At 47.4% G+C, this 10,988-nt stretch overlaps 1 long non-coding RNA gene across 23 annotated transcripts in view; it reads left to right on the top strand.

The window, feature by feature from the left end:
• Window positions 1–1,951: 1,951 nt before the first annotated feature.
• LOC124524294 (uncharacterized) overlaps window positions 1,952–10,988 on the top strand; it is a 232,621-nt gene continuing 223,584 nt past the window's right edge. For 14 of the 23 annotated variants that reach the window (XR_006965209.1, XR_006965191.1, XR_006965211.1 and 11 more), the window contains exon 1: window positions 1,953–2,376. This is a non-coding gene — a long non-coding RNA (uncharacterized LOC124524294). Of the gene's footprint in view, window positions 2,377–10,988 lie in introns of all 23 variants that reach the window. The other 9 variants (XR_006965200.1, XR_006965197.1, XR_006965198.1 and 6 more) reach the window with 2 other exon arrangements.

The raw sequence follows: 10,988 nt of genomic DNA, 5'->3' as shown, positions 1-10,988 counted from the left end.
TCTTTGTTCACAGAGGGTTAAAGCTTTGTTATATCACATTACCCTGTCTTTGTTTAAGATGAGTTAAGAACACTACACCATGTCTGTAACCCAAAACAAGTCCAAAGGTGCTGCCTCTTGTTTCATTTTTTTTAAACTAGACAACCTGCCAAGCAACTCTAGGGATCTCCTGTAACCGTAGGAGTTTCCCAAGAACCCTGGGTGATGGGAGAAAAAAAATATGTTGGGGAAAGAACAGAAGGGGACCTCAGTGACAGTCACGGGTCAGCAGAAGAACTAAGGCTTTGGGGTTGATGAGACAAAGAAGTGAGTTCCAGAGCTAGAGCTCAGGTGTTGACCAGCCCCCAAGGGGGTACCCCAACCTCTGAACCTCCTTTTTCCTTTTGAAAATGGGGATAGAACTTTTTTCTTGCTTATCTTAAAGGGTGATGAGACTGTATGTTCAAAACACTTTCATGAACTGGAAAGTATCAAACCAACATCAGGGTTGGTTATTATTCTCGGACTTCCCAGAGCTGAACAGGGCTCTCTGTTCAGCTACCTGACAACAGGTCACTGGGGGAGCCGGCACTGTGAAAATGAGTCAGCCCTGCTAATCGCTTCAGAGGCATGCCAGTGGTAAAAGTCTACACAGTTCAGCAGATTAGATAGAAATATTAATTATGTCAATGAATCACGGCACTGCCTCATCTTCTGGGTTCGCATTATCATTGACCTATTTTTCTATGTTCTGTCTCTCCTCTGCCATTATCCTTGAAGAATAATCCGAGGCCTTGCTGTGGGCATGATGGGTTTTAGGTGCCAGTAACTATGCTGATATCATCTTTCACTGGCACAGGATTAATTTACAAATGAGACAGGGCTGCTCCCTACCACTTTCTGAGTTAGCTGAACAGCTGCGGGGCGGTTTTCACACCTGCTAGTGGAAATCCACTTTGGTTGTATGGATCAAATTCTATTACGAAGAACTGGGGGAAGGAGAAAGAGGGTTAAGTTTTCTTTGTTGTGAGACTTCATAAAAAACTTTTTATATCAGAGGGGCTCCTAGATATCTATTTTTTTATTGAAATTTTTGAGAGAGAGACACAGAGCATGAGCGAGGGAGGGGCAAAGAGAGAGGGAGACACTGAATCTGAACCAGGCTCCAGGCTCTGAGCTGTCAGCACAGACCCTGATGCGGGGCTCGAACCCACAAATCGCGAGATCATGACCTGAGCTGAAGTGGGAAGCTTAACCGACTGAGCTACCCAGGCGCCCCCTGGATATGTATTTTAATACAAAGATTTTTATTATTTTACATCTTGTAACTAAAAATTGACCCATGTAGTCAATGGTGACAAAAAAAAAAAAAAAAAAAGGAGTTAAAGACCATAGAGGGATAAAACCTTACTCAGATGTATACTGAATCTTCATAATGTATATAAAATATTTGAAGATGCAAAAGTCCCCTCGTATAGACTGATCTGTCATGAAATGACATTGCATGTCAGGTACATTGAAGTTAAACTTCATAAACAAATCTCTATCTGTTTGGTCAGGCATCTCCATTAAAGTGAATCAAACTCTACAAATGTTTCCTTAACATCATTCCATCTAAATCCCCGACGGAGTTTTTGTTTGTGATCTGTTCCCTTTCCCTGCCGTTTTCTGAGCGTGTTATATATAGTTTCAATCCATACCAAATGAAGGAAGCATTGATTAGACTTGATTTAAGGCAGCAAGTGATAAATGCAGCTGGAAATTGATTCATGTCTCTCAAGTGACTGGGGCACAGCCATCCACAGTTGACACAACTCTTGTGTCAAGGCTGGAGAAAACAAACAGGGAAACACATGTCAGACAGATAAATGACTTCGCTGTTTTGAGCTCTCCGTGGAGGCCATTTGTTTCCCAGATAAGGAAGACTGCTCTCCAAAGTCATGAAAAGATAAGCTAGAGGAAAAGGATGAATGTGGAGCTGGATGCCTAAGCCCTTGGGGAAAAACGAACAGAAAGGATTCACCTCTGGGAAGTCTTGCCACAAGGCTGTACTCGGTGGTACTCTGCTTTTCTCCAGGGGCACTGCAGGCAGCGATTTTACTGGGCAAGCCTCCTCTGTCCAGCTAGGCCCGCGTGCTGGAGGCTGTGTCTCCGGGATTTTAAGGGATGGCAGTGGTATGCCCTTGTCTTGTAAGTTCTTTCCAGGGAGACCTTTCCCACCTTCTCTCCTTGGGCTGAGCATTCAGGGGAAGAAGCAGCAGGAATGGCCGAGTGACTTGAGAGCCCAGCTCACGGGCCTCCAGCCTGAAGTTCCAGCAGTTTGACGACGGGCCCAGGACCCCTCTGAACACAGTAGCCCTCTTGCAACCGAGTGCCTCGCATCGAGCTTCTTCCACAGTATGTAGTAAATATTTACTGTATTTATGCTTTGTGTTTTCCCACCTTGACATGTTTGCTCATGCATCGCTTTCTCTTCTCCCTGTCAGTTTGCATAGCTTGACATCTCATAGCCTTCAAGGCCCCATTCAAATGCCACCGCCTCCAGGAGGTCACCCTTCATTCTTCTTGGCTGGAGATTATTTCCCTCCTCTGAACTGCCACTCAGTCAGGGCCAGGTCCTGCCAGAAGAGCCTTGAATCCAGGGAAAGCTAAAGGGATCAGCTTGGGGAAGTGGGATTCCTGCGAGGCTGTGCCCCAGCGCAGTGGGTTCCAGGTTCTTATATTCAGACTTCTATACAATTAAAATTAGGAAAAACAAACCACGGTAGCATGTAGAGGGGCTGCTGATGTAGAGCTGCCAACATTTTATTTTGCATATTCATTTGGCCCATGAACAGCACAGAGGTCAGATGTGCTGACCCCTCATGCAGCTGAAAATCCACATAGAACTTTTGACTCCCCCAGACTTAACTATTAGCCTACTGTTGTTCACCAGAAGCCTTACCAATAACGTAGTTAGCTAACACATATTTTCTGTTACATGTGTTATCTAATGTATTCTTACGATAAAGTAAGCTAGCGAAAATGTTAAGAAAGTCATAAGGAAGAGAAAATGGACTTATAGTACTGTATTAAGTGAAAAAAATCTGTGTGTATGAGTGGAACTCTGCCTTTCAAACCCGTGTTGTTCATGGATCAACCATACAGTATGCTTGCCCAGCCAGTGCTCCGCTGAAATCATCCTTTCGTGAAAGCAGGTTACCATCAAAAAAGTAAAAGGACATTCCAAAATAAAAGTCTGTCCTCTAAATTGAACATATTTAGCTTCAAGAAAAACTTCTCCCTGAGAACCAGAGTTACTGTTTTGGTGTCTCTATTTCCAGTGTTTTTTCTTACTGTGTATACTTATACAAATATATACTCACATTAAAAAAGAATTAGAATCATGCACTATATAAATTTTATATCTTTTTTTTAAAAAAAACTTTTTAAATGTTTATTTCTGAGAGAGAGAGAGCAGGGGAAGGGCAGAGAGAAAGGGACACAAAGAATCCGAAGCAGGCTCCAGGCTCTGAGCCGTCAGCACAGAGCCCGATGCGGGGCTCGAACTCACGGACCGCGAGATCATGACCTGAGCCAAAGTCTGACGCTTAACTGACTGAGTCACCCAGGCGCCCCGGTATCCCTTCTTTTCTCTTAACATCAGGTCGTGAGTATTTCCCCAGGTCACTGAACAGCCTCCCCAAATAGGACTTTTCCTAGCTGCATCAATAGGTCTTACTGCAATGGAAGAAATTCCTCTCCAATGTAAATAGAATTAATCAGAATTTTCCTGTGGTGCAGTGTATTTGCCAAGCATGGATGTCTAGCTGACGTAGGTTGCCTCCTCAGCAGCTCTTCCTCAGCTGTGGCACAGCAGCAGCCTAGTGTACTTTAAAGACAGTGCACCTTTGGGGCACCTGGGTGGCTCAGTGGGTTAAAGTGTCTGACTTCAGCTCAGGTCATGATCTCGAGGTCCCTGAGTTCGAGCCCCACGTCCAGCTCTGTGCTGACAGCTCAGAGCCTGGAGCCTGCTTCGGATTCTGTGTCTCCCTCTCTCTGCCCCAACCCCACTCGTGCTCTGTCTTACTCTGTCTCTCAAAAATAAATAAACGTTAAAAATAAAATTAAAGACAGTACACCTTTGAATTAGAGAGGAGACTAAACTTTACTAACCGCTGTCACATGTTGAGTCACTGCCTTGTGCCAAAGTCTGTGTGAGGCTTCTCTTGTTTTAAGCATGTCAAGCAGGACCTGTCTACACTTTAGTTCTGTACCCGCAGACCCACCACTGGAGGAGGCTCTGCTCTTAGCTGACTGGATTGAAGTTGAACTTGACCCAAGGACAGGCCGGGCCTTCTGTGGACCTGGAAAACTTGACTGAAGTGACTTGGGCGGCACACTTGAACCATCAGAAATTTTTAAGAAATACTGATACCCAGCCTCCACTGTATACAGAATCTCTTTGTTGTGTAATGAGGCAAGAGCCGGGACAATCAGATTTGTGTTCTCAGAAATTTGCAGGGGGAAGTGCAGAGCAGATCAGGCCATTGGCAGTAATTGCTGAGGGTGAGAGATTCATTGAGTCACGAAGTGGGTCTGGAGTCAGTCCTGCAGGCTCCAGAAGGAGAAGTATGAATTAGAAGAATGTGTGTAGTGGAGAAAATACCAAGGAGAGGGTTATGGTCATGGCAAAGAGAGTGGCTGGGCACCCAAGGCTGCAGACACGTGCGGTTGTCACATTACTCTCTAACAGGAAGATTCAAACATTTCTGCCCTGAGGTCCCAGAGCACCCTAGAATCCCTGTGCCACCCTTTTCTCGTCTCAGTTCCATTAGACTTGACCCTGTGACTGTTCTTACTTGTGGAGTTCGGATAGCATCCCATTTCCCATATTGCTGATCAGATTGGAATCCTTTCTTATAAAACAGGAAAATTGACCAAACTGCTTCCAACAATAATGAGCGTTTATTAGTTCATGAAAGAAGTCCAGCAACAGAATGGATTTCAGGAGACACTTAACCCAGCTGCCCAACCATGTGACCAGAGCCCTGTTTCTTGGAGTTTTCTCTGCTCTACCATCCTCAAATGGTTGATTTCATCCCAATTTAGATATGTCTCATGTCCCAAGGTGGCTGCCAGGATTCCCTAGAGCTACCTACTTCTTGTTAACGTCCACGAGAAAAGTGATTAGCTGTGTTCCAGCATCCCCAGCAATTGTCCTCGTTTTCAGTCTAATTAGATCGGTTTAGGTAAATTCAGAATCATTCACAGTTGGCCAATAAAGTGGAATGTGCTGGGTGGTTTTGTCTCAGTCATGTGGCCACCCGTGGTGCTGGGGTTAGCCATGGCCGTGCACTACTGAGCTCGCTCTGCAAGGTGAGAGAGCTCATCCTGAAGAGGATGCGGTGTTCACTTGGAGGCCGCACTCTCCCCAGACTGCTCCTAGCCACCGACAGCCACAGCCAGGTGCTAGAACTGGGCCATTCCTGCCTCATGTGGGACCCTTCCCACAGGCTCTTTGCTCTAGGCTCTCTGCTGTCCTCCCAGACTTTCTGAGGTTGCATGGCTGGTGGTGTGGAGTCTCCCTCCCTCCACAAATGCCAGTCCTTGCTGCCCTGGGCCTTCCTCTTATACTCCTTTCCTCTCCTCGTCCTTCAGTGAGTTTGCACTTGTAATCCTTTCTTGGCTTCCCATTCCCAGACGACCCACCTGACACACCCTGATTATTCAAACTACCCTGAAAGAGTCTCTGATTTTCACAAAGGAGATCAGCTCAAACATACTTTACCCCACAAGTGCCTGAGAGGTGGAGGTTATTCCCACAAAACGAGAGGAGACGGAGGCCCAGTAACTTGCCAGTCACCCATGTAGCCAAAAGGCAGCCCAGGGTGCAAACCCCATCTTCCCCTTGGAGGCCCGGCTCTTCCCCTCATTAGGTGCAGCCCTTTGTAGAGCCTGGTGAAGTGGCCTGAGTTCATCTGGCTCCTCTGGGGCGGGGCCGGTGAATTCCAGCGCGTGTCTGCTCTCGTGGGCTTTTCTGGAAGCATTCACCCCGGGGGACGGGGGTGGGGGGAGTCAGGGACTAGGGCTGTGCTGCGCGTGGATGAGCTGAAACCGTCGCTGTCTCTCCTACCGCGCCAGCGGCGGGACCCACTGCCACCGTGTCGTGCTTGGACACTTGACAGGTGACACGTCCACAGGAGTGGCATCCTTTGCACAGAAATCAGCCCGGCGCGGTGTTTAACAAGGAAGAGCAAAGGCACACGCCGCTCGAGCGGGCCGGCAGAGCCACGGCGCGGCTGCAGCAGGCGGCCCCCCCACCCGGAGGCGATCGCGGTGCCCCTGCTCCCTCGGGGCCGGGCGTGGGTGGGAGCGCCGCGCGTTTCGGCGCGCCGCAGATCAATGAGGATGCCTGTTCTCCCTTATGCGAGCCCACCCCCTCTAATCCGCCGCATTGTCCACTGACGTGTCTAATTATGTGTCTTACAACCACAGAACTCCCCCCAGAGTAGCGGGGCCCTTCTGGCGGAATGAGGAGCATGATTGCTCCATCTGTTCCTCGGGCGCCGGCCGGAGGCGGCGGCGGGCGCTGGAGCTGACTGCGCGTGCGCACGAGCGGGCCGGCGGGGAGGGTGGGGTGGGATGGCCGCCGAGCGCAGGTGCCTGGAGAAAGGGGATCCCAGTGGCAGGTGTGGATGCCAAGCTTGCCGCGGCGGAGTCTCTGTTTAATTACTGTCGACTGAGGGGGCTGTTTTATTTAAGATTTATAGGAGGCAGGTTCAGATGGAGTTCTGAGCCGAGCTAGAGAAGGTAGCAGCCTGGAAGCTGCTGGGGAGAAGAGACACCTGCGTCTTTAATTGAGCATGGCACACTCTGAATTTCCTGATATGTAAAAACAATCACTTGGAATTTGGGGAGGCTCTAAGGGAGAGGTCAGCACCACCCCGTTCTCCCCCTTCTCCCAAGCTGACTAAACTGTTGTTTGGCGAAGCAGATCCCCAAATCACAGGCGTATCATTCCCCTCCCAGTAACACTGTGCGTGCGGAGATCTGGCTCGAAGGGACCATGAAAGTATCACCTGGAGAGGATTACACAGAGAAGACCAAAAATGGGCCAAATATCAGCTTCCACGTGCCCAGCCCTTTACAGTTTGCAAAAGTGCTTCTGCCTTGCCTTGCTTTCAACAGGGACAGGCAGGAGTGGCCCCATTTTGAAGGGAGGAACCCAAGAGGCACTCAGGCTTTTGCAGGGTGAGGACACAGGGCAGTGAGATTCCAGGAGTCATGAACGATCTCTGAAGAAAGGATAAACAGGAGTTGGTCAAGTGGAGGGTGGTTGGGGAGGGGAGAGTGTATCTCAGGTGGAAGGATGTGATGAGTGAGGGAACCAGATTACTTGGGATGACTGGGATGGAGAGGAGTGTTAACCCAGATAGAATATTGGGAAGTAGCTCAAAGAAAGCCACATAAAGCTGTGGCCCCAGACTCAGGTGTGGATCATATAAAGAAACGGAGGGGAAGACAATCCAGTACCAGTACCACAGTAACCAAAAAGCAATTGAGTATTCACTGGAGTCCTTTGTGAATTTCATCGCAAAGCACAGCAAATATTGTCAAATCTTCTCCTGTTCTCTCTTGCGTAACCTCACTCTCTTGCTCTCTGTCACTGTTTTATTGTAGTTACTGCCCCAAAAGAGTCCTCTTCCTCCCTCCAGACTTCCTCAGTCTCTCTCTCAGACTCTACCTACCATCACTGGTTTCCTTCCTCCCTCCCTCCTTCTCTCTTTCTGTGGCTCTGATTTGGATCCTACAGTATCTGTCTTCCCTCCTGCCACTTTAGATGGCTCAGGGCAGGAATGGACCAACCGGCACTCTAAGGTCAAGTCCATCCTGCCACCTGTTTCTGTGCAGCTTTGCAAATGGACTATATTTTTTATTTTTTAAATATATTTTAAGCGGTTGAAAAGAACTTGTACAAATTTGTTCTCTCTCTTGTTCTATAAATACCTACAAAATAGCTGTGAGCTGGCCTCTTGGCCTACAAAGGCTAAAATACTTTACAATTGGCTTTTAACAGAAAAAGTTTGCTGACCTCCCAGGTTAGGAGAAGTAGGAAATGGATACCTCTCCAGTAGCATCTTGGATGCCAGGCCTAGGGCTTCTGGGATTTTCCAAACTGTCCTGGAGGAGGTTTTGCAGGAAGGACCCTTTTTGCAAAGTCCAGGAAACAATAAACTGAGAGATTTCATATTCCAGAGATGGATAACATAGCAGGTCAAGCCTGTCTCAGTGGGTTATTTTTGACCAAGAGGTAAAAAGCCTACCAGAGATGCCTTTCCAGAACATGTAACACATATAACCATATAACACATTCTTCTCCCACTTTTGGGAGAATACCTTTATTGCCTTTTATCTTGGGAGACCTTTTCTTGTTCTATTTTTTGAGCATTTTAAGAAACTTGTCATCCTAAGCATCTTCCCATAATCACCTGAGTCACCTGTCTGGAATCCTCTCAGGGAAGCCATTCCTGACCTTCTCTGTAATAATACTGCTTATTCCCTGCCTATCTTAAGGGCTGATTGTACCCTGTAATTCTATCATAGGGTTGGACCCAGGGCCCAGGTCTGGCCAATCAAAATATCTGTACCTCTGGCCACAATTATTGGTTCAGGGATGGGCAGATGTGTGGCCAGCCAATGAAAGTCCTCTTCAGAACTTTGACCAAAGCTATTAGAAATGATGCTTTTCTTCTCAACTGGTAAACTGGAAGGAAGCTATTTGTGAGCTGTTGATGTTTATCTTTGCAATCATGTGGGTGAAATCTTCCTGGAAAAGGAATATCCTATACAAGAAAGCAGAAATGGAGAGAAAGAAGGAAGGAGATAGAAAAGAGAGAGAAAGAGAGGGAGAGCGAGAGATCTGATATCATATCAACCTCAGCGTTCAGCCATTCCTGAAGCTAGTTCAACCCTGGATCATTCCATTACCCAAGCCAGTAAATTGCCTTTTTCTTTTTTTAAGTCAAGCTGACATGGGTAGGGTTCTGTTACTTGTATCCAAATACATCCTGAACAATGCAGGGTTTTACCAGGCTCCTTGGTGTGTTGGATGCCTTCCTTTGGTGCCCACAGCCCTTTTTGTCATGTAATTTTCCATGCCCTCGGGCTCTGACCCTGGACTTAGAGCAAGCTGCTTGGACCGCCAGGATGTTTGCACATGTGATGCATAAACAGTTTGCAACTCTCGGATCCCTTTTGCTATCGTGTGAGCAAGTCCAGCTTAGCCTGTGGGATGATACATAAAGCCCAGATGAGCTGTGCCCACTGAGGCCCCATAGACCAGCCTGCCCAAGCTTCTCTGGAAGCTGACAGTAGCCCTGAGAATGAGGCCTGCCAAAGAACCACCCGGCTGAGCCCAGCCCGGACTGCCAGCCCCAAGACTTGTGAGCTAAATAAATGATAGAGGTTTGAAAACACTTCAGTTTTAACATGGGTTGTTAGGCAGCAAAAGCTGATACACAACAAAAGGTGGAAAAGGTATTTGAAAGGCACTAAAGGAGCGTAGCTTATCACCCTGTGGCCTTTTGCGTGGATAAGGAAAACAAGAGGCTGTGGTATTAAGCTTAAACCAAGACTGGCTCTAGATCGCCAGTACTTAAACAAGGAACCCATGGCACTTACTGTATCTGAGCCGAGCCCTGTAGGTTGACAAATCCGTCCCTGGCACTGTCACCCATAGCCATTCTGGGCAGTACTCACTGAGGTCATCATGGCCAGCATAGGACGAGGGATCAGGCTGCACACCTAACAATTCAGAATTCCTCCTGGCCATATCCTACGGTTATGATAAGAAGAGTCGGAAGGCAGTAGCTTGCTGAACACCTACGATATTCATAATACAGCAACCATTTTTTTCTTCTGTAGGTCTGACTTAGTGTGCTCATAGTAAGTCTCTCTGACTTAGTACACTTTTATTCTTTTATTAAGGTTATTTGCCACCTATAATTTTTCATTTTCTCCTTATGTGTGATTGTTCATATCAAATCAAATATTAAAATACCACCACTACTACTCAGGATGGCTCACATGTATTGAGTACTTATCAGTATCACCCTCTGGACAAAGGGTCTATAGGCCTGGTCACCTCTAATCTTCCCGACAATCTGGGGAGATAGGTGCTGTCAACCCCAGTTTACAGATGAGAAAACTTCATCCCTCGCTCAGGTTCACAAAGTTATTAAACATCGCAGTTACAAATGAAGGGAGACTGATTATATGAGCTAGAGAAGGGGGGAGGCTTCCTGATAGATGCACTTCACCTGCTGTGAAGACAGATCAGGATTTCTCACCTACTAGCTCTGTGACCTTGGGCATCTTACTAAGCTTATCTGGGCCTCCATTTCTTCTCCTGTAGAATGGGAGTCATAATCTCATCTTTCCAGGTGGTTGGGGGAAAAAATTAAATGAGAAATATAAAGCTCCTAGCACAGCATTAAACCCACAGTTGGACCTCAATCCCTTTTCTTTTTTCTTCCACCGGAGGAGACTAGATCGTACTGATTTATGGTCATTTTGTCCAAAGGAATGTAAATTCCATGAGAATGTGGGTTTTTTGTTATTTTGTTTACACTGTATCCCCTGCCCTACCACAGGGCCTGGCGTATTATACACACCTAATGCTTCTTCAGTTGAGTTCTGTACTTCTGTGAGCCTGTGATTCTGTGAGATGTGACCAGCAGTGACTTCCTAAGGGCTGGTTGGGACCAGGAGGTAGAGGAGATCAAGGAGCAAAGCTTTGCAAGGAGGTGGAGAGAGATCGGCTCTTGCCTCATTCAACAGCCCTCCGGGAGCCAGGCCGAGTGGCTTGCCGTGTTGATAAGAAGCACTCACCATCCATCCTGGGGAAGTGGCTTGTTTGTTGCTGGAGATCCTGGAAGAGGGTCCTAAGCACAATCAGTGGATGCAGCTTCTCCCCTCCCCCCCACCCCCCTCCCAAGTTTGTCATGGCCTCTGCCCCGGAGCCCCCA

The sequence above is a fragment of the Lynx rufus genome, unplaced genomic scaffold (genome assembly GCF_022079265.1).
Source record: "Lynx rufus isolate CCGP_SWC_20201006 ecotype Redwood Valley unplaced genomic scaffold, mLynRuf1.p SCAF_4, whole genome shotgun sequence".
NCBI lineage: Eukaryota > Metazoa > Chordata > Mammalia > Carnivora > Felidae > Lynx > Lynx rufus.
Note: the sequence above shows the minus strand (reverse complement) of the source record. Positions and strands in the feature narration are given on the sequence as shown.